This window comes from Schistocerca serialis, chromosome 4 (assembly GCF_023864345.2).
Source record: "Schistocerca serialis cubense isolate TAMUIC-IGC-003099 chromosome 4, iqSchSeri2.2, whole genome shotgun sequence".
NCBI classification, from domain to species: Eukaryota; Metazoa; Arthropoda; class Insecta; order Orthoptera; family Acrididae; genus Schistocerca; species Schistocerca serialis.
In genome coordinates, this window is record NC_064641.1 from 761,100,413 (window position 1) to 761,121,606 (window position 21,194).

A 21,194-nucleotide genomic window follows, 5' to 3' on the forward strand; every position below is an offset into this window, starting at 1 on the left:
GAGTACAACGAATTTTTTGGACTAGGAACTTGGGGTTCGCCAAAGAATAAGGCAGAATGAATGGCGTTTTACACAATCATCGTGAAAACGTCTGAACGTCCACTTTACACAGAAAACATATTAAAAGAAGAGGCAAGTATTAAAACAGGAGCTGGAAAAGGATGTCTCTATCTCCGTATCTATTTAATATGTTCATTTAGGATGCTATTCATACCATGCAGGAGGAGACAAATGGGATAAAAGTTAACCGTTAAAGAATACATTGCATTAGTTTTGCTGATTACATTGTAATAACTGCAGACTTCGAAAAAGAAATGAATAGTATACTCCCATTCCTATCAGACACTCGAAAACTATTGATACTAAAAGTGAACAAACGGTAAGCTAAAGCAGTAGTAATATGAAAAAATTATGGAGCAAATTAATACCAACATAAGAACTGATCATTCAAAACCGGCTTGCATAATGATAGACAACAATATATGATCAATGAGACAGAAAAGAAGGATTACATTTTCACAACGGGCATTTATAATCAAGAAAATCATTTTAACCAGCAAACGTATGACTACAGATATCAGATAAATTCTTGCAATATCGTTTGTATGGTGTACAGTGCTCTATGGAAGTTGAAGTTTCACTGTGGGTAAACTGAATCTACCAAAGCTGCTGGAACGTCTATACGGCCTAAAGTGAAAGAACGAGCTCTACGTGAAGAAAAACCAACCCGGAGCATTTAAGGGAAGTCAAGGAATAGAGATATATATCGAACGAAATTGAACAGAAAAAATAAAATTTACTGGACATGTTACAAGACACAACACATTCATCATTACCAATCTTGAAGGAAAAGTACTGGGAACGAAAGAAGAAAACAGCCTGGGATGAAGTATTTGAAAGACGTAGAGAATAGGATAAGATGTGACGATTACACGGAACCAAAACAAACAGCAAATGACAGAAGAGGGTGGTCGCATAGACAAGGCATTGCCTGCAGAATATATATGTTTAGATAGAGATCAGTTCACGTCGAACTGTCCAGACAATACGCTATAAACGTTGGTATGTACTATGAGACGTTAAGGAAAAATGCATGAGGGCTACTGAAGAAGAAGTGACGAAGATTCCTATCGCCGTGTGATAAAGTCTTGAAAGGAGGATACAAGATGTACATCAACAAAAGCAAAACGAGGATAATGGAATGTAATCGAATTAAATCGGGTGATGCTGCGGGAATTAGATTAGGAAATGAGACGCTTAAAGTAGTAAATGAGTTTTGCTATTTGGGGAGCAAAATAACTGATGATGGCCGAAGTAGAGAGGATACAAAATGTAGACTGGCAATGACAAGGAACGCGTTTCTGAAGAAGAGAAATTTGTTAACATCGAGTATAGATTTAAGTGTCAGGAAGTCGTTTCTAAAGTATTTGTATGGAGTGTAGCCATGTATGGAAGAGGCGTGCGAACAAACAAACGAACGGAAAGGACGGACACGAAACAATGACGGACGCTGGAGAACGACCTTACGACGACAACACGCAAGACGCAACGGCGTGACAGAGACAACCAAACGAATGCAAGACGTCCACGATCGACGACATCACAGTACTATAAACACGCTGTCTTGTCGAGGCGATGTGTCGAGACAACGATTAGACTCGCTGGCAGAGCTTCTTTTTCCTTTATTGAATTTCGATTCCCCGCCGAAGGGGGCGGGCTGGCAGCAGCTTAGTATGCCGCTCTTCAGCCTACAGACTTTGTTTGAAAAAGGTGAAGATAATATATAATAAAAACAGGTGATAAAATCACGTATTTCAACATTTTTGGAAATTCAACCACAAAGGGGGTAAAATAGTGGGTCAACGTGTATTTGAAAATAAATAATTACCAAAGAACTACTTTGCATTTTTAACGCTACGACTATGAATATTGGTAGCTGATTTCTCGGTTAGAAATAAAAAAATACGTGTATCAATGTTTCTGAAACTCCAGCCCCTAAGGGAGTGCAATAGGGAATAGAAATTTGTAAGAAAATATTTCGTTACATTTAAAAAAATTTGTAAGCTAAATTCATGAAGAGGGGCGTTTCACTTCTCGGTTAGTTATAAATTAATATTTGTTGGGGATTAAAGTTGCTACGGAAGTATTTCCACAAGAACACAAAGGGCGTGATCAACAAAAAGCTTGGACTCCAGTTACCACAACTGCTTTTTGGTCAGAACTACATTCGGAAAAGACCATGCTTATATGGCCTCAATTAGTGTGGAAAGCTCAGAAGGTGCTGCAGTTTGTCAACAACATTAAATTCGAATAAATAAAAACAAGAAACAAAAATCTCTGCAGGCCAGACAGTCTACGTAAGCGAAGCAGAGAGCGGTAAACTAGTAAATATATAAAGGTATTATCGATCTCTTTTTCTGAATCTAAATGAGTGTGGAAGAATGCATGCTAACACTGTGCTGCTATATGTCGTTGCGCATATGTCCTTGTTAAACGTGTTAGTTGCCATAAAATTAGAAATGTATAATTTGTAAATCATAAGACAACCAAACCATTAACATGTAACATTGCCTTCATAGTGAGATTTATGAGTAGATTTTTTAACCTGAAGTAATGCACGTCGTGAATAGGAATTCAAACCGAAATATCGATAGGAGAGCACAGTTTCGTTTGCACAGCGTTCTACCACTGTGGGTCATACTGCGAAAGGAGAAAACAGGAGCAAGTGTTGATAGAGTGAATTCAAGGCACAACGTATGAAATCGTTAACTGTTTATTAGAATAGCGTGCCAGTAACAAGTTGCTGTGCAGTCTTTTCTTTCACTATGGTAATTAACTTTTATAGATATTTATAGAACCAACTAGCAATCAAATTCTCTTTCCTCGCAGTTTTTTTATTACACTTGTTATTATTGGCGTTCGGCTATCTACATATGGCCATTAATCAAAAAAATAATAATTGCCTCACTAGTTAGCGTTTTTCGCTGCAGCGTCGTTACTTGTCGACGTAATTTGATGATGTTCATTCAATGCAACAAAATTAGCGGCTTAAAATTTCAGACTGGAAGAACAGATTGGCTGCAATTACAGGCGCCCAAAATGCTTCAAATGGCTCTGAGTACTATGGGACTTAACATCTACGGTTATCAGTCCCCTATAACTTAGAACTACTTACACCTAACCAACCTAAGGACATCACACACATCCCTGCTCGAGGCAGGATTTGAACCTGTGACCGTAGCGGTCCTGCAGTTCCAGACTGAAGCGCCTAGAACCGCTCGGCAACACCGGCCGGCCCCAAAATTGTGTCGTGCGTGATGTTGGTGCCAAAAGATCAGCCACTTGGTAATTCTGATACTACACGACATGTTTATAGTAGATCAAGACTGCGCAGACACCCTGAGATGTACGCATAATTCGTTAGGTCATGATGGAAACGAGGCTGGTCCAATGTAAATTTCTTGCTTAGTCTTCATATATTTAATTACGTTATCTATGGTCCGTATTTAGAGACATTATTTGTTCCATAAATGAATCAAGTAAAACTATTTGATTTTGCATAACGCATTAACTGTATAGATTTCTGTAAACGCAAAGAGAAACCTGTACCAAAATATGTAAACCATATCTTTAGGGCACATATGTAGGTATTGCGAGTGTCATTAAATTTTATTGCAGTACTGTATGCAAGGAAATTAAAATAAAGGGAAGTTGTCATCACGTCACAAAAAGGCCGACGCCCGCATATTATTTGCCCAAACATTGGCTTCTGGTGGAATTGTTTCTGTCAAAACTACCAGCATTCCTTATTTTCGGGCATATTAATCATTCTGATTACAGTATGAAGTGTAAAGGAACGTATTTCATTCGTAAGTAGACACGTTCAAGCGATGTGTTCCTTTATATACACGAATTTCGGTTTTGCTGTTTACTTTAATGTTTTTATTTCTGTCCATAGAATAAAACTCCGTTTCAGTGGCCAGTGACTTTCTTAATTTATTTCTCAACCGGTTCCGAAGCTTGAAGGTTCATCTTTAGGTGCCACCAACCGCGAACAAGAGGCTATTAACGTACAAGTACTATAGGGTTGACATACTAAGATAAAAGGTGCAGTTGTAAATTTTTGTGTACTCACATTTGTGTGGGAATGGGGCCTGTCAGTCATGGGGGATCCAACAAACGCAGTGTACTGGAAGAAAAGCTCTAATTTTGGGGAGGGTGACGAATAGAAAAAACTCAGTTATAATGTAAATAAAAAGCAGATGAACTCGTGCATAGGATCAGTAACCACAGTGCACGCCTGGACAGCATCAGACGGAAATGATTATACAGTGCAGACAACTGAGAAACCAGCTATCCGGGCCGGTGAAAGCGACTGGCGTAGGAACCATAGAGATGGGAAACCGACGGAGATAGCCACGAAAGAGCGGAAACTGACAACTGAAGTGGATTTTTGTTCATTAAATATGTTCTTCAGCTGCGGATGTTTACCTGATCAAATATTTGTTTCTGTCATTTGACTTTTGATTTCCGATCTGGCCATTCCAAAAAGCTCTCTGTGTGGACGCTGCGAGAAGGAAATATTGGAATACCGATCAAACGTAACAAAATATGTTCACAGAATTTTCTGGCAGAAAACATAGATCGAAAATGTTTCGTCAGTCCGTACTAATAAAAATACTGTTTTACGAAAGCAGCTTTTTCATATTCGAAACATATACAAAAACATTGTTGCTGCGTCGTATTAGTGGATCCAAATACGTATTTAAGACCAAATAAACGTCAGAAAACGCCTTTCTAGTGCTGTGTCATTCATCAAACCACTGTAACATTTTCTGTTTAAAACAACCATTGTGTGCGTACTACCGAAGTGAAGCACAAGAAACTATCGTAAACAGTAGCCTGATAATTTTTTGGGACTTCTAACATACGGTGACGGCTTCAAAGCAACCTACAGAGTAAGTCTATAGCGCCGTCTCTGCTTATGATACCTCCATGCCTGTAGGGCTCACATGTCATCAACAACATATTGTTATTTTGTAGGTGACTTCACTATTACGCTATTGGTTTAAATTTTGCAGTAAAAATTAAATTTTAATATCACAGTTATTCACCCAAATTTTACACAATTACCAATTACGAACATTAATAGCTAATAATTTTTTTATACTAACGCAGATCTAAAAACAGAAAACTTAATTTTGTAGGTAAATATCACAAATATTTAATTATACGAGGGCTATACAGAAAGTAGCGAACGTTTCCTTCTGACACCGCTAGGCGCGCGCCGATCGCGTATATTTTGGTTATGTGCGTGCTCGGCAGCTCAGTCGGCAATCGTCCCTGACAGCGGAACGTCTCTGCGCGTCTGGTTTTTTCGATATTCGGATTTGCACTGCAATTGAAAATCCCGCCAGTTGTTAGGTGCCGTCTGTGATACGGTTTTTGTTGGCAAAAAAAATCTAAAACCTATAGAAATTTATCGTGGACTGTGCGAAGTGTACGGAAACAACGTAATCAGTTAATGTTCCGTCCGGAAATGGTGCATTCGGTTTAAAACTGGTCGAACCAACGTTCATGATGAAGGGAATAGTGGACGCCCGAGCACTGCGACTGACGATCTTGTCGCTAAAGTTGATGATTCGTGAAAACCGTCGCTTCACAATAACAGGGCTTTCGCTTTCTTTTCCACAAGTTTCGCGGACTTTGCTGTTTGAAACTGTCACTCAAAAACTAGGCTACCACAAATTTTGTGCACCGTGGGTGCCCAAATTGCTTACAGAGTACCTTGAAGAACAGCGAATGGAGGCAACATTGACATTTATGGAGGCCTACCACAAACATGGTGATTCATTACTGGATCGAATTGTAACCGGTGACGAGACTTGGGTGAAACACGTCAATTTCGGGACAGAATTACAGTCCATGGAATGGGGCCACACAAGTTTCCCCCAAAAACCAAGAAACTGTTGACAAACCTTGTCAGCAAGGAAGTTGATGGCGACAGTGGTTTGGGATAGGCAAGGTGTGCTTCTTATTGATTTTCTCGAATGTGGAGCAGCCATAATTTCTGCCTGGTATTGTCGAACTTTGCACAGCCTTAAAAGAGCAGTTCAAAACAACCGCCGAGGAAAGCTGACGTCCCAAATTTTGTTTTTGCACGACAATGCACGACCTCAGAAGGCATACCGCACAAAAGAACTCCTTAATTCATTCAAATGGGAAATTTTCCCTCATCCGCCCTACAGCCCCGATCTTGCACCAAGCGACTTCCACTTGTTTCCGAAGATGAAGGACTGGTTTGCACACGACCCTATGATGACGACACAGATCTCCAGGCGGGCGTTACTCACTGGCTGACGTCTCAGGCGGCAGAATTTTACGACGAAGCTCTTTCGAAACATGTCTACCGCTATGATAAGTGCCTCAATGTGTTTGGTGGCTGTGTGGAAAAAGTAGTATGTCAGTCGCTCTTTCAGATGTATACAACAAAATGTACTTCTTGTACTTTTTTTAGGCCAAAACGTTCCCTATCTTCTGAATAGCCCTCCTAGTTAGTATCTTAGTGTTCAAGAATATCGAGTTACAGAGTAATAAAAGAGTTAAAATCGTAGGGAAAATTTAGGTGACTGTACGGCTGCATTTGTATGAGACAAATGAGTCAGGTATACATGATTGTGGAAGTGTGCTGCTAGTCAATCGCTTAAATATATATTTTGAGTAATTTTCCTTCCAAATAAGATCTATATATAAAAATCTGGACCATTACTTCAGGATTACACAGGGGCTTAAAACCATTGTGCTTATTTTATTTTAGTCTACGACAAACAGTAGCGGAACTATCAGGCAAAAGTTGACCTGCTGACTGTCGCTGCGATGCTAGCGCTCCAAGCGGCTGGGCTATAGTAACAAAAGAATGGCGGGATATAAACCGAAAAGTTGCTATTTTCAATGCCATTGCTACCATATTTCCCACTCATTAAATGAGATGGTAATTTTTCAAATATGCATAGGAAAATGTAGTTGAACTACATAGTGCTCCTCCTTCTAATGTAAACATAAAACAATAAAATCTTAGTGTAATGTGATATAAATATACGATTCACATGACCCGAGTCGAAATTGCATTACTGAAAATCCTTTAAGGTGAGGAATGAATTGGAACCTGGTGTGTTTAAGCTCGAAAGGGACCGAATACGTGTATATCCGCGTGCTTGCTGCTCTTTTGGCTGACTGTTTTTTGCTTCAAGAGTTTATCTACAGATTTAAAATTCATTTTAAACACGCAAAATAAGATAAGATCTTTACACTCTTGGGCATATCCGGCTATTGATTCCTATAAAAGCATTTTTAACCTTGTGCTTGCTTCTGTGTCTTACGTGTATCTACTCTGTTTTATATGTTCTGCTTCTCAGGCATCAAAATGTGCATCTCTCTTCAAGATTCTGTTTACCAGTCCTCCAGCATCTATATCTGTGGCACTTCCTTCTTATTTCCGTCCACTTCTTAACCTACAGGTTGCACATATTCCATTACATTTACCACAAAACCAAATCTCAGTTCACCTTCGGCTATTACTGCCGCATCAACAATGATTCAGATTGTACTAATTTTCTGTCCTTAACACGTAATAACAGCCCTTTATTTCCTTCATTCAGTTTTCTACGCACAACTAAACGTCATTGGTAACAATGAACATCCTTGTCCAAAATCTTTCCTGGTTTTGGCTTCATATACAGATCTCTCAGTAAAGGCTACTCAATTAGCTTTGAAGAAATGGAGTAGTTTCCATCTCCCTCTGTTTCTCATAAGACACTGTCTAAAAAAAGGATACGCGTTTAATTCCCTCCCACTATATGAAACACGTTTTCACATTTATAGCGCCACAATAAGTTCCAAAATAAGATTCCATTTCCATTTTGAAAGAACATATTCACTCCGTATACCAAAGCGACGTAATATCATAGAGAGGCAACAACGCGATCACACTGAAGAAAACTCAACAAATCTGTACCATGTTTTTGGAAGCCAAAAGAAAAAGGTGTAGTACAAGAGACTGTGCGGCGTACGGAAATTACGAAATTACAATTATTAGCCTTATTCCTCCCATACATGCAGGTATTAGCCACTCAGATGTTAGGTACGATTTCGAAAAGAAATTGGGCTACGATTTACCTTAAACGGTCACGCACTATCTTGCCTTCTGAACAACCACAAATTGAGTTCCAAAAATGTAGTGGCTAATAGCACATCGTGTAAGCGTAAGGTAATCTAAATAACGTGCCACAACCTCTATATATATTCTACCTCTTTGCAATGTGCGCAACACAAAACCGTTTCGCAGTGTGGTTATACAGGTCAGCCACTTTGCAGGGCTGGAGTAGAAAAACAGTGGAAGTGCCACCGTGGGGAGTATAGCGACTAATACCCTTAGAATGAAACGATAAATAAATCAAGACCCTAAGCTGTCGACAGTCGTTTATATACATCAACGGGGACAGTTGAAAAATGTGTACCCCGGCCGGGATTCAAACCCGGGGTCTTCTGCTCACACGGCAGAAGCTCTATCCATCTGAGCCACCGAGGGCGCAGAGGATACTGCGACTGCAGGGATTTATCCCTTGCACGCTCCCAGTGAGACCCACATTCCCAACTTACTGTCGACACACTACATTCGTAGTGCCCCTGGGGTAACAGTTATTGAACTATATGAAATAAAATAGTCATAACTTTTGAACGGTTTACGTTAGGACGTTCAAACTGCACAATTAGCGGCGGGGCATGATGGGAATAAATACGCTCTGTACTGTTTGGCTTGGCGACGAAGACCACTTTCATTTGGATGGGATCATCAATAAGCAAAATTGGCGCATTTGGAGGACTGAGAGTCCGCATTTCGCGATCAAGAAGTCTCTCCGCCTCAACAGGTGACTGTGTAGTGTGCAGTGTCTAGTCACGGAATAAGCGGTGCGGTATTCCTCGATGGCACAGTGAGTACTGAACGGACATAAAGGTTTTTGAAGATTATCTCATCCCCATTATCCAAAGTGACCCTGATTTCGACAAGATGTGGTTCATGCAAGACGGACCTCGACCCCAACGAAGCAAGAGAGTGTTTGATGTCCTGGAGGAGCAATCTGGAGGCCGCAATCTGTCTCTGACGTAGCCGGAGGCCGCTGGCATGGTGTAACCTCCCCACACGAAATAATTTAAATATTATTATTTGGTTAATGATTCTAATTTTTGTGTAACCTCACAAAAAAACTTAATTAATAATAATAATAATAATATAATTCTATTTTTTGTGTAACCTCTGAACAAAATTGGTTCCCATTTAATGTACCCACAAAATTCTTTTCTCGTTTAATGTAAGCTCGAAACAGAAAAACTCCTAAACCTCGTAATAAAAAATAAATTCAGTAACCTGGTAAAATTTGGACGACAGCAGTGCTGCGTCATGGCCATGTAAGATCATTCTGAATAAAAAGCAAAAATTCTCACCTCGATAAAGTCGGCAACTATTTGATCTTACAATAGCTCTTTTCCGGCACAGTTCTGTGCAATGCTGGCCTATACATTTGTTATTTATGAAAGGAAGTGAATGATTTTTGTTTTGCAACAATCGGAATGATCATGCATTAAAAAAATATTAAATTCCTTAAATTGAAATGAATGCTTATTACTATTAAGACATTTTTAAAAGATTTACATGTGAGTTTACATAATATTACTAGATATGCGCGAGACTGCTTTTTTACCTTGTACAATAATACTCAGGCTCCAGCATCGCTGCACCGCGACCGGTCCAGCCAACATGATACACCAGACTCGACTGACAAGCGCAGACAGGCGACTGCTCGCTAGCAACAACTTACTGCTACTGCTACACAGTTCGTACTGCAGTCAACACTGCTCTTTGGTCTCAGATTCTCTAACAGCTTACATATCGCAGGCAGCACATACCTCTTACAATGGGTCTTTTTCTTTTTAATCTCATTTTGTTCGTTTTCGTTCGTTGTATCTGCTCGGGGCGGACGTCACAAGACACACGTTTCAGTTCGTCGTTGACCCATTAACTCAGTTTTTTTTTATTTTATTTTATTTTTTTTTTTATTACAGAGGGCAGCTAACCCTCTGACCGAACATGCTGAGTTACCGTGCCGGTTCTCGATTAGCCGCCATATTCTCCAGATCTGATAACACGCTACTTCTTTTTGTGGGGCTATACTGAAGACAAGATACAGCGATAACCTCAAAACCATTGCTGAGCTGAAGACAGCCATTTAGGAGGTCATCGATAGTATTGATGTTCCGACACTTCAGCGGGTCATGCAGAATTTCGCTATTCGTCTGCCCCACATCAGCGCCAATGATGACAGGCGTATCTAACATATTATAACCTGAACCCCAATATCTGTAGTGGCGTTTACATGTTGAATAAAGTGCTTGGACACCGTAGTTTGTAACTAATTTACATCTTTTTCATATAGTTCAAAAATTGTGACCTTCTGTGAATGAAGACTAAACACACGACACCAGAATAGAAGAACGCTAGATTTTTGCCCCTAAAAGTATTTCAGTGTGTGATAAGTAGCTAAATTCCTGCATTTGACAGTTCCAATTTCGATTTTTTTGCAGTAGTAGGCAGCCATGTGGCAAAGTCACCGTAGCATAATTTATTAAATCAGAGGGGAGGCAATGCGACCAAATGCAGCATAAATTCTAAAAATAGCGATGGCTACCGTCTTTTTCCGTTTTGCCAAAGACTATGCGGCAGCTGAGCTTTGACGCTTCACACAAACAACCTGGGTGCCACTGCATTTTACGGAATATCAGTGGCAACTCTGAAGAACGAAAGAGCATCAGAGGGCGTAGTGGACATCGGCAATCGAACTCGGTTCTAAATAGTGTCGCGAGCCCATCAACACATTTTTTTTATGATTATTGGCCTTCGGTTGCACCCACGAAACCAGTCCAAACACATAATGTGTTTCAAAATAAACATACCGGTTTTAAGGGCGTGGTTCCATTTATTACGTTCAACTTACAATTGTAAATAATACACCAAATAAAAGAGCATCTCACAGAGTTTTGTTTGTATACCTGTGCGCAATGGGAAGCGCATGGAATGACAAAGAGTGACTGAGAAACGTGTTGAACAAGTGCGAGTCTTTCACGCTTAGCCCCAATAAATATCCCCGCAGAAAATTTGTGGGCCTTTCTTGTTCGGTGAACCAACTGTAACTGATGTTTCGTATCTTGATGTGCTACAGCGATGGCCCGCGCCTCAATGGGAAGAAGCTGAACAACGCATCTTTATTTGGGAGCAAGATGGTGCGCCGCCTCACTGGCATAACTCAGTACGCGACTGGTTAAACGACGTTGGATCCGACCGGTGGATGGGGCGCAAGCGGCCGGTTGACACAGCATTTTATGCATGAGCTCCACGTTCACACACGATCTGACGCGATCATGTGTATGTACCTCCGATACCAGCAGATCTATCCGACTTCAGAAACTGTGATACTGTAACACATTGATCAACGTTTCGGAACAACTCGCCTATCGACTTGATGTGTGATCGGTGTTCACACTGAATAATTGTAAGAAAAACTGTTTGTGTTTCTCTCTCATTTTTTGTATTATTTATAACTGTAAGGTGAATGTAATATGTGCTACAAAGTCTTAAAACCCGTATATTCATTTTGAAACACCCTGTATAACGTCTTAGAATTACATGGTGTATAATGATAAAAGCCAAACATCCAGCTTCTTAGAATAATGCTGAAGTAAATACATCGGCCGCTTAAGTTAAGAATCAGATTTCGAACAGTGAGAAAGAAGACCTACCGAGACACACACACACACACTATGAAACGTCCCCTTTCAACGAAACGTCCCCTTAGAAAAATTACAAATGACTGTGCTTATACTGACACACAATATTTTTTTAACGCAACGCAATCTGACTTTCAGAATTCCCTACAAAAGAATGGCCCTGACTAACATTAAACTATACCTTTCACAAATCACTAAATCACTTACCTCACAAAAATCTTCGTTACTCGAACTACTGCAATACAGCGAGCGCCACTACTGCCAGCTAAATAAAAGATTCAAACTACGGAAGGCACTAACTACTGATAGGCATAGTTAGCAAATGAAAGATTTTAGTAGAGAACAAACAATGTATTTACCTTAATAGTGTTGAAAAATCATAATATACATAACAGATCATGACATCCAGTCTTACAAATTTCCAAACTCCACCATCTCTCTCCCCACATCCACCACTGCTGGCGGCTCACCCCCAACTGCACAACGCTACGCGCTGTTAACATCCAGCTGCCGCTGCCCAACACTACAATGGCAGACAACAACGCAAACTAGCCACAGATTGCACACAGCACAGCCAGTGATTCTCACACAGAGCGCTACGTGGCGTTACCAATAAGAAAACCTAAACAGCCAACTTACAACACACACACACACACACACACACACACACAAACTCGACAGTAAATGCAACTAAATTTCAACGTGTAAAACAAAACCTGTTAATTTATAGGTATCTAAGTTCTGTGCAAACAAGAGGATGAAGACATGAGAAGGAACTGTTTGATGCATGCGGTACCAGCTCCGTTATCAGTCCGATTCCCTTATGTATTGAGAGTAACAAAAAGAATATTAAGGTGGTGGAGAGACCTGAAGTCGCAATATGGCGATGCTATGAGATGGACCCCTGAAGATGTCGTCCGTGGCAGGTTGAATTTCAACCTGCTAATGACCCTCACATATTGTCTCACAGTTCTTATTTCGGGAAAATATCATTTCACAGCCCCATTGCAGCATGCCTGTAGGTCTTCGGCAAACGCGGATGGGTTCGCCAGTACCAGGTGCTCTTCCGGGGGTCTTTAGTTTTCCATGCTTCATTTGAGTCACTTTTGGTCCAGCTTCTCATCACATAAATGACGTTTTCTGCAGGAACCGATCGCTCTTGTATGCCAGCCATTGTCACTTCCTTAGCCAACTGGTCTCCTTTTTCGATCCCCAAAATTCCAGCATGGTCCTTGGGTAACACATATGATACTCACTCACCGGTTTGGTACAACTCCAATACAGCAACAGCTATTCCGTATGTACGGTATCTCCTTTCTTCGTCCTCACCAATTAAAGTTATTTCACGTCGGAGAAAGAGTCCGTGAACATGACATGATGGTCAGCAGCTATCTTCATAGCGTAAATTAGTGCTTTATGAATGGTTTGGAGTTTGTGATGGGTTGGTTAATTGCTGTTTCGGCAGACAAAACTTTTCACTCCTATCGTTTTTAATATCAACATAAGCGCAGCCGACGAAGTCCTTGCGTTTACGCCGGTCAATATACGCTGAGGTGACGAAAGTCATGGCATAGCGATGTGCACATATATACAGACGGCGATAGTATCACGTACACAAGGTATAAAATGGCAGTGCATTGGGAAGCTCTCATTTGTACTCAGGTGATTCATGTGAAAAGGTTTCCGACGTGATTATGCCCGCACAACAGGAATTAACAGACTGAGCGCGGAATGGTAGCTGCAGCTAAACTCTTGGGGCATTCCATTTCGGTAATCGTTGGGGAATTCAATACTCCGAGGTCAATAGTGTCAAGGGTGTGCCGAGAAGGCAAATTTCAGACATTACCTCTGGCCCAGACAACGCAGTGGCCGACGGACTTCAATTGACGATCGAAGGCAGCGGTGTCTGCGTGGAGTTGTCAGTGATAACAGAAAAGCAACATTGCTGCGTTTTCTTGCGAAGGGCTGGATCCTCTGATCGAACTGAACTGATTATTGACTGGTAAATGGTGAAGCTCGGTTAATATGAGACCATTTGCAGTCTTTCAACGATGGAATTTTTGTGAATGACAATGCGTCGTGTCATCGGCCCACAATTGTTTGCGATTGGTTCTAAGAACACTCCGGACACAATTCGAGCGAATGATTTGGCTTCCAAGATCACTCGACATGAATCCAATCGAAGATTTATAGGACATAATCGAGAGGTCAGTTCGTACACAGAATCCTGCGCTTGAAACACCTTCGCAAATATGGACTGCTACAGAGGCAGCATGCTCCATTATTTCTGCAGAGGACTTCCAATCAGTCCATGCCACGTCGAGTATCCATTGACTTGTCACCTCAGTGTACACGCACGTGGCATCTGATTGTTGCTCTAGAAGACTTTGTAAATTGCTGATATTGAATACTGTTCACAGTCTGGTTGGAGTCCGGACGGCGAGTACACATAATAGTAAAGCTCGTAGCACCTGAAGAAGGCGGCTGGGTCGGTCGTAGTAATGTTGTGCATAAAATGGAAACAAAAACTCGTCAGAACACTCGGAATCTCACCATTAATGTATCGCGCTGCGAAAAACAAACAAATCTCAAATTCATTTCACATATGAAATGCGTATTGTTAAGATGTCTTCTAAGCACATTTACAAAATGGACAGTAGTTTTGAACGTAATTTGTCCATACTAGCGATGAAATGACATTCAAAATCTGCAGAATCCTAATGGAAAGTCTTACACCATATCGCACTCACGTGGATTTGAAGTCAGTAAATGTTGGTAACAAAAATTCTGTTAAGTGCGTTTGGATGTCCACTCAAAGATATTACTACTCTATGGTTGCTGAATAGGATGCTAGCAGCGTAGTCGGGCAATAAGTTGCTGTATAGTGTCTCGTTTAGCTGATGAGAAAGCATTACGGAGATTCTCAACAAACTCCACTGGCAGACGTTGCAAGAGAGATTTACTATTGAAATTTCTGGACAGCACTTCAGGAGCAGTTGGACAACATATTACTTCCCCCCACATGCCTCGCGTATTGACCATGAGGAGATAACTCGAGAAATTAGAGCCAATACAGACGCTCACCGACAATCACTCTTCCCACGCTCTATTCGCGAGTGGAACAGGGTTGGAGGTATCAGTTAGTGGTACCGAAAGTACCCTCCGCCACACACCATTAGATGGCTTGCTGAGTATGATGTGGACGTAGATATGTGGTATGAAGAATGCATAATAAGCTCGAACGTAATCGTAGGTCACTGATGCACAGCTGAGACAGTAGATACATACAGAATATACATATTTCTGCTGCTCTGAAGTTTTAAACTACAATCTGAGCAACGTGACCGGTGGAACAAAGTCGAATTTCTGTCGTTGCACAAGAAGCGAAGTACAGCTGACATTTACAATTTCGTCATTTATATCTGAAGTCAGTGACATTTTATGTACTATTGCACACAGAGTACTTACAGTGATATTCCCAACGGTTATTGCTTTCAACAGGTGAAAACAAAAAAGTTTGAAACATTTATTTACAATTCTTTTTGGTTTACTATTTACAAGGGCGTTCCTACGTTTACTTCGATAAATTTCTCCTTCTGTTATACGGTGCGCCATTTAATCCAGCGCTAACGCAGTTGTGGTAGATAAAAAATCAGTTAGGCAGGAACCATTTTATTTCAGAATATTCCTCAAAAATATGTACAAAAGTTTTCTACTGTTATAAAACACAGCATTCGGTTTTAGCTCTTTCGTTCGATTTTTATACAAAAGGAGCATTTACGTTCATGGCGTTTGCTAAATACGGTACAGATAGTGAAACAGTATCTGTGTATGAAACACTGTGTATTAGAGATAGTCGATTATTGAACAAACTCCTGCTGTGAGTCAGATAACATTAGCAATAATGTATGTAATCTGTTGGTTCAAATGGCTCTGAGCACTATGGGACTTAACTTCTAAGGCCATCAGCCCCCTAAAACCTAGAACCACTTAAACCTAACTAACCTAAGGACATCACACAAATCCATGCCCAAGGCAGGATTCGAACCTGCGACCGTCGCGTTCGCGCGGTTCCAGACTGTAGCGCCTAGAACCACTCGGCCACTTCCAATTTCAATACATTAAGCATAATGTATTAGAAAGCATTGATTATTGAGAAGTGTGGTTGTGAGTCAAATAACATTAGGAATAAGAAATTCATTCCGCGTTAGAAAATAAGGTCAGTAGTCTTATCTGTTGTGGAAAAGCGAAATTATAGTGGTTGAAAAATGTCATTGCTACTCCTGATGCAAATGTAGAAAATAATCCCAAGCTGATTTGTATGTCTGCATGTGGAGGAGGTGGAAGGCGGAACTGGTCGCAGCTCCGTTTAACGGCTAGTTGGTAGAACTGAGCATGTCTTACGGTGCGCACACACAGAGAAAACAGGTTACCTGCGTAACGGAGACCAGAGTTCAGCGACCTGAACGTGGGAAATCCCCTTCTTGTGTAATGGAGGAGCACACACTGGCAATGGGTGGCGCGCTGACAGATGTGGACACTCGGCTGGCCGTAAACCGGAACTTATGAAACATTGTTCTCCAGCGACGGCGGCGCCAGTGAATGACATGCTGAGCTGGAAAAATAGGCCTGCCGGTGTGGCAGTGCGCATCTAGGTGCTTCAGTCTAGAACCGCGCACCGCTACAGCCGCAGGTTCTAATCCTGCCTCGGGCATGGATGTGTGTGACGTCCTTAGGTTAGTTGGGTTTAAGACGTTCTAAGCTCTAGGGGACTGATGACCTCAGATGTTAAGTCCCATAGTGCTCAGAGCCACTTGAACCATTTTTTTGGAAAAATAGAGGCGCACGTCCTGCGGCTCTTTTCTAAAGATTTTACACAAATACTATATGGTAAAAATATTTTACTTTTCGTTACTTATAGCTTCATACGTCAGCTTTGCGGTGAAGTGCCTAACATTTCGTAAACGGCCATAGTTAGTGTGGCATTTTGCATGAAGTAACGCTCTACACGAAATTCGTATACTTCCCAATGAAAAATAGGGATCGGTATTATTTTACGTTTGGTGATATTATATCATGCATTTCTGCATATGGAATTCATCTAACATATAGAATTTTTTGAGACTTGTAGGTCTCTATGTACCTCTAATCTGAAGAAAATGGAATTTATGTATTGCATTGAGTTCCAGTCGTGCGTACCAGGCTCAAAGCCAGGAAGGAATATTCGTAACATCCCTCATATCTCCTGAACCATTTGAGATATCGAAATGAGATTTTGGCTAGTGATTGCATGCAAAGAGAAGAGTATTTTTTCATATGAGTATTATGCAATACATTCTCATCTAATGCATTCCTCAAGTAATTACAAATTTTTTCAATGAAATAATGCGATTTTTAAGGACCATGGATGGCTGGTGAAACGAGAATTGAAGTATCAGCACAGGACTGGTTGCAGTTATTTCTGGAAACTGCAATTGATCACAGTTGCACAGTTCCAAATTCATAATGGGTAAAAGTTTTAATAATACACTGTTTCAGTATTATGTGGCGATTTCAACCATATTTGGATGTAAGTGAGATAAGTCTTTGTAAACACTACTGTGTTTTGACAGAAGACGCAGATGTTAACATGGTAACAAGAGCAAGCAGTGTAAGTTTTACTCAAAGTTCACCACTTATGACGCTTCTCTGCAAGTAAAAGAAGGTCAACAAGTGAGACGAAAATAAACTGTTTTTTTTTTCCTGCAGTTTCAGTGAAATCCTGTGATGCAGTCTGGTTGTAGTAATGAACTGCTGATACTGAAATTTAACAAAATATTTCATTTCTACACCTCAATGATCTGAGACTAATGAAAATAATTCACCGTACTTAGTGCACCGTCTTTTTGTGTTCCAGAGTACTGGGCCATCAATATTAAAATGGTGGAGCGATTGACTGAGCATGAGTCATCCGTTTTACATAAAACTTTTATGAAACTTTCACTAAATTCAACATTAACCAACTTAAACTTGCCAAAGTCAGCTTACATGGACTCTCAGATCCAATAAATATGAATTTAAAGAAAAGCCAAAATTACTTAAAAGACTTAAGGCTTCACGTACACGAATCACTTACCAGAAAAGTTCAGCAAATAACCTCCCATCAAGATAGTTTTAGACGAAGGGTCTTTCAATTACTTAAGCAGGTTTGATAATAGTAGTGAATTTAGAAAAACATTATTAGAAAAAGAAAGACACAACAGTCCCAAGTTCTAATCTGAGGAAAGAATTAATGCTTTAGTTATTAATAACTGATAAATAATACCTCACTGTGCGTATAAACCACAATGCCCTTGAGGAAAGTATGCTTCAGTTAAGATGGGCCAGCAATTGCAGCTTAACTGTCCAAGATTAAATTGAAACTCAGTACACCCATACAACTACCAAAGGAAACTCTTGATCATATGATTCTCTTTGGCAAACGTAGGGAATGAAGCTGCTTAGAGACTATTACAACAATCGTAAGGAAAACTCTCTCAACACGTCCAGTTAAATTTACAAAAAAATGGTTCAAATGCCTCTGAGCACTACAGGACTTAACGTCTGAGGTCAACAGTCCCCTATAACTTAGAACTACTTAAACCTAACTAACCGAAGGACATCACACACACCCATGCCCGAGGCAGGATTCGAACCTGCGACCGTAGCGGTCGCACGGTTCCAGACTGAAGCATCTAGAACCGCTCGGCCACGACGGCCGGCAACTTTACAAAATGCTATTATAATAGATACATTACATTCATGAAAATACAAGGCATAAAAAACGTTAGCTTGCCTTGTTAACTGCGTGCCGCACCAGTGTCACCCTCCTTCCCACATGAGACACAGATGTAGCGCATCAATTCTTTCAAGTAATAAATGTAAAGGGAACCGAACTTGTAACATACGTCCAGAGTGAGATTTTCACTCTGCAGCGGAGTGTGCGCTGATATGCAACTTCCTGGCAGATCAAAACTGTGTGCCGGACCGAGACTCGAACTCAGAACCTTTTGCCTTTGTAACATACTGTTATTAAAAGCCCATTTATAATTCGTGGGCAGCGTGACTCTCAGCCGTGATCGCTGGTGGAGAGTCCAAAACAAGATAAAAATTAAGGAGTTGCAGGTGCTTCAATCGTCACTCGTCAAGGTCAGTGAACAAAGAATAAAGTTAGAGGTGAACTGCCCTATATCATACACAAGGGGATAGTCCGTTGTGTCATTTCGAAACCTAAGTTGTTCTCTCTCTCTCTTTTCCACACAAACACACAGAGAGAAGAGATCAAAAGAAGCTGCGAAGATGGACTGACAATTCTTTTTATGTAGAAAATTACCAATACCGTGTACCACCAGGGACTGGAACTCGAAACCTCTACAGATTCCGCTATAGGGCTGGCGCGCGGCCTTGGCTGGATGCTGATGGCGTAAACGTGTGACATGCCAAAATCTGATTGTAAATTTTCTAATTGGTAGCTTCTCGGACACAACTGTTCACAGGAATTGCTCTCTCGAATTTTACCCATGTAAGATACTTAATATTCTAACACAAGAAGCTAGAATTGACGACTGATGTTTTACATCCTGTCAACGGCTTACATTATGAGAGACAGAACTTTGCTCGAATCTCTTAGTACTGGAGGGGAGGGAAGGGGCTATGATCCATTTAAGAGCCCATTTGGCATTTACATAGAGTGACCTGGGTGACAGCAGGAAACCGTTGTCTGGATGGCCAACACGTTAACTGAATCTGGTTCTGTCGAATGTGAGGTGACGGCATCAGTCCTTCCACCACTTTGCTCAACTCTGTGGGGAGGTTGCTGAGTTATTCTTCACTGACACACTCGATGAGCTTTTTGCTAAATTATTAAGGATATGTGAATGAATATTTTCAACTTTACTCTTTCTGAAAAGTAAGTGCAGGAATAGACTCAATGGAGATAGTGATTTGAGGTTAACATTAACCAGTTTTAATCCAGATACTGATTCTCTCGTGGGTGACAAACAATATTAAAAATCTCACTGAGGTCTTTTTAACACTGAACGCTCTATTTCGAGTTTTCATGTGGCTGTGACAGCTTACTGAATATAATATATAATAATACATAGCATATATAAAATGAGGGTTGTCCAGGAAGTAATTTTCGATCGGTCGCGAAATGGAAAGAACAGTGAAAACCCGATGAAGCTTTGCGTAGATGTGTTGGGGAGTGTCTCTAGTATGACCATCGATCGCATCAAGACGCTCTTTTCAGTTGTGAGCGCACTTTGAGCGAGTAAAGGTGCCTAGAACAACAATGTCTCCGACAAGTAGGAGGGCCCGCTGAGAGGCTTCGCCTTAATGAATGCAACCCACCTAACACAACTGCCACGCACTTCCTTCTTCATTTCAATTCTCAGCTGCGCTGTACAGGGGCAGTGAAGACGCTCCTGCAACCTTTTCGATGGGAAGTGTTCGATCACCCACAACACAGCCCTAATTGGCTCGTCCTAACTATCATCTCTGTTCACATGAAACGCTGGATATGAAGACAACACTTGGGTGCAGGCTATGTGCTATGGACCAGCGTAGAGAATTATCGGAAAGCACAGGCGGCTGCCTTCTATGACGATGTTGTTGGAAATTCGGTATAACGCTCCGACAAACGTCTAAGTCGGAGTGGCGACTATGTAGCGAAGTATCTGGAAAGTATAGCTAAGTCTTGCACATAAAACATTTCTGATTTTCACTGTGGTTTCTGTTAAGAGATCAATAGGAACTCACTTTCTGGACAAAACTCGTGATACACAATACACATAATAATACATAATATATTTTTCAGTTCTGCTTGTGCAGTATGTTTTCCTAACTAGGGTTATTCACACACAAACATATATATATATAGAGGGTGTTACAAAAAGGTACGGCCAAACTTTCAGGAAACATTCCTCACACACAAAGAAAGAAAATATGTTATGTGGGCATGTGTCTGGAAACGCTTACTTTCCATGTTAGAGCTGATTTTATTACTTCTCTTCAAATCACATTAATCATGGAATGGAAACACACAGCAACAGAACGTACCAGCGTGACTTCAAACGCTTTGTTACAGGAAATGTTCAAAATGTCCTCCGTTAGCGAGGATACATGCATTCACCTTCCGTCGCATGGAATCCCTGATGCGCTGATGCAGCCCTGGAGAATGGCATATTGTATCACAGCCGTCCACAATACGAGCACGAAGAGTCTCTACATTTGGTACCGAGGTTGCGTAGACAAGAGCTCTCAAAAGCCCCCATAAATGAAAATCAAGAGGGTTGAGGTCAAGAGAGCGTGGAGGCCATGGAATTGGTCCGCCTCTA

The 21,194-nt window shown here is 40.9% G+C and overlaps 1 non-coding gene across 1 annotated transcript; it reads right to left on the reverse strand.

The window, feature by feature from the left end:
* Positions 1-8,513: 8,513 nt before the first annotated feature.
* On the reverse strand, positions 8,514-8,588 carry Trnat-ugu (transfer RNA threonine (anticodon UGU)). Its single transcript has one exon. It is a non-coding gene; the product is annotated as a tRNA-Thr (tRNA).
* Positions 8,589-21,194: the final 12,606 nt, after the last annotated feature.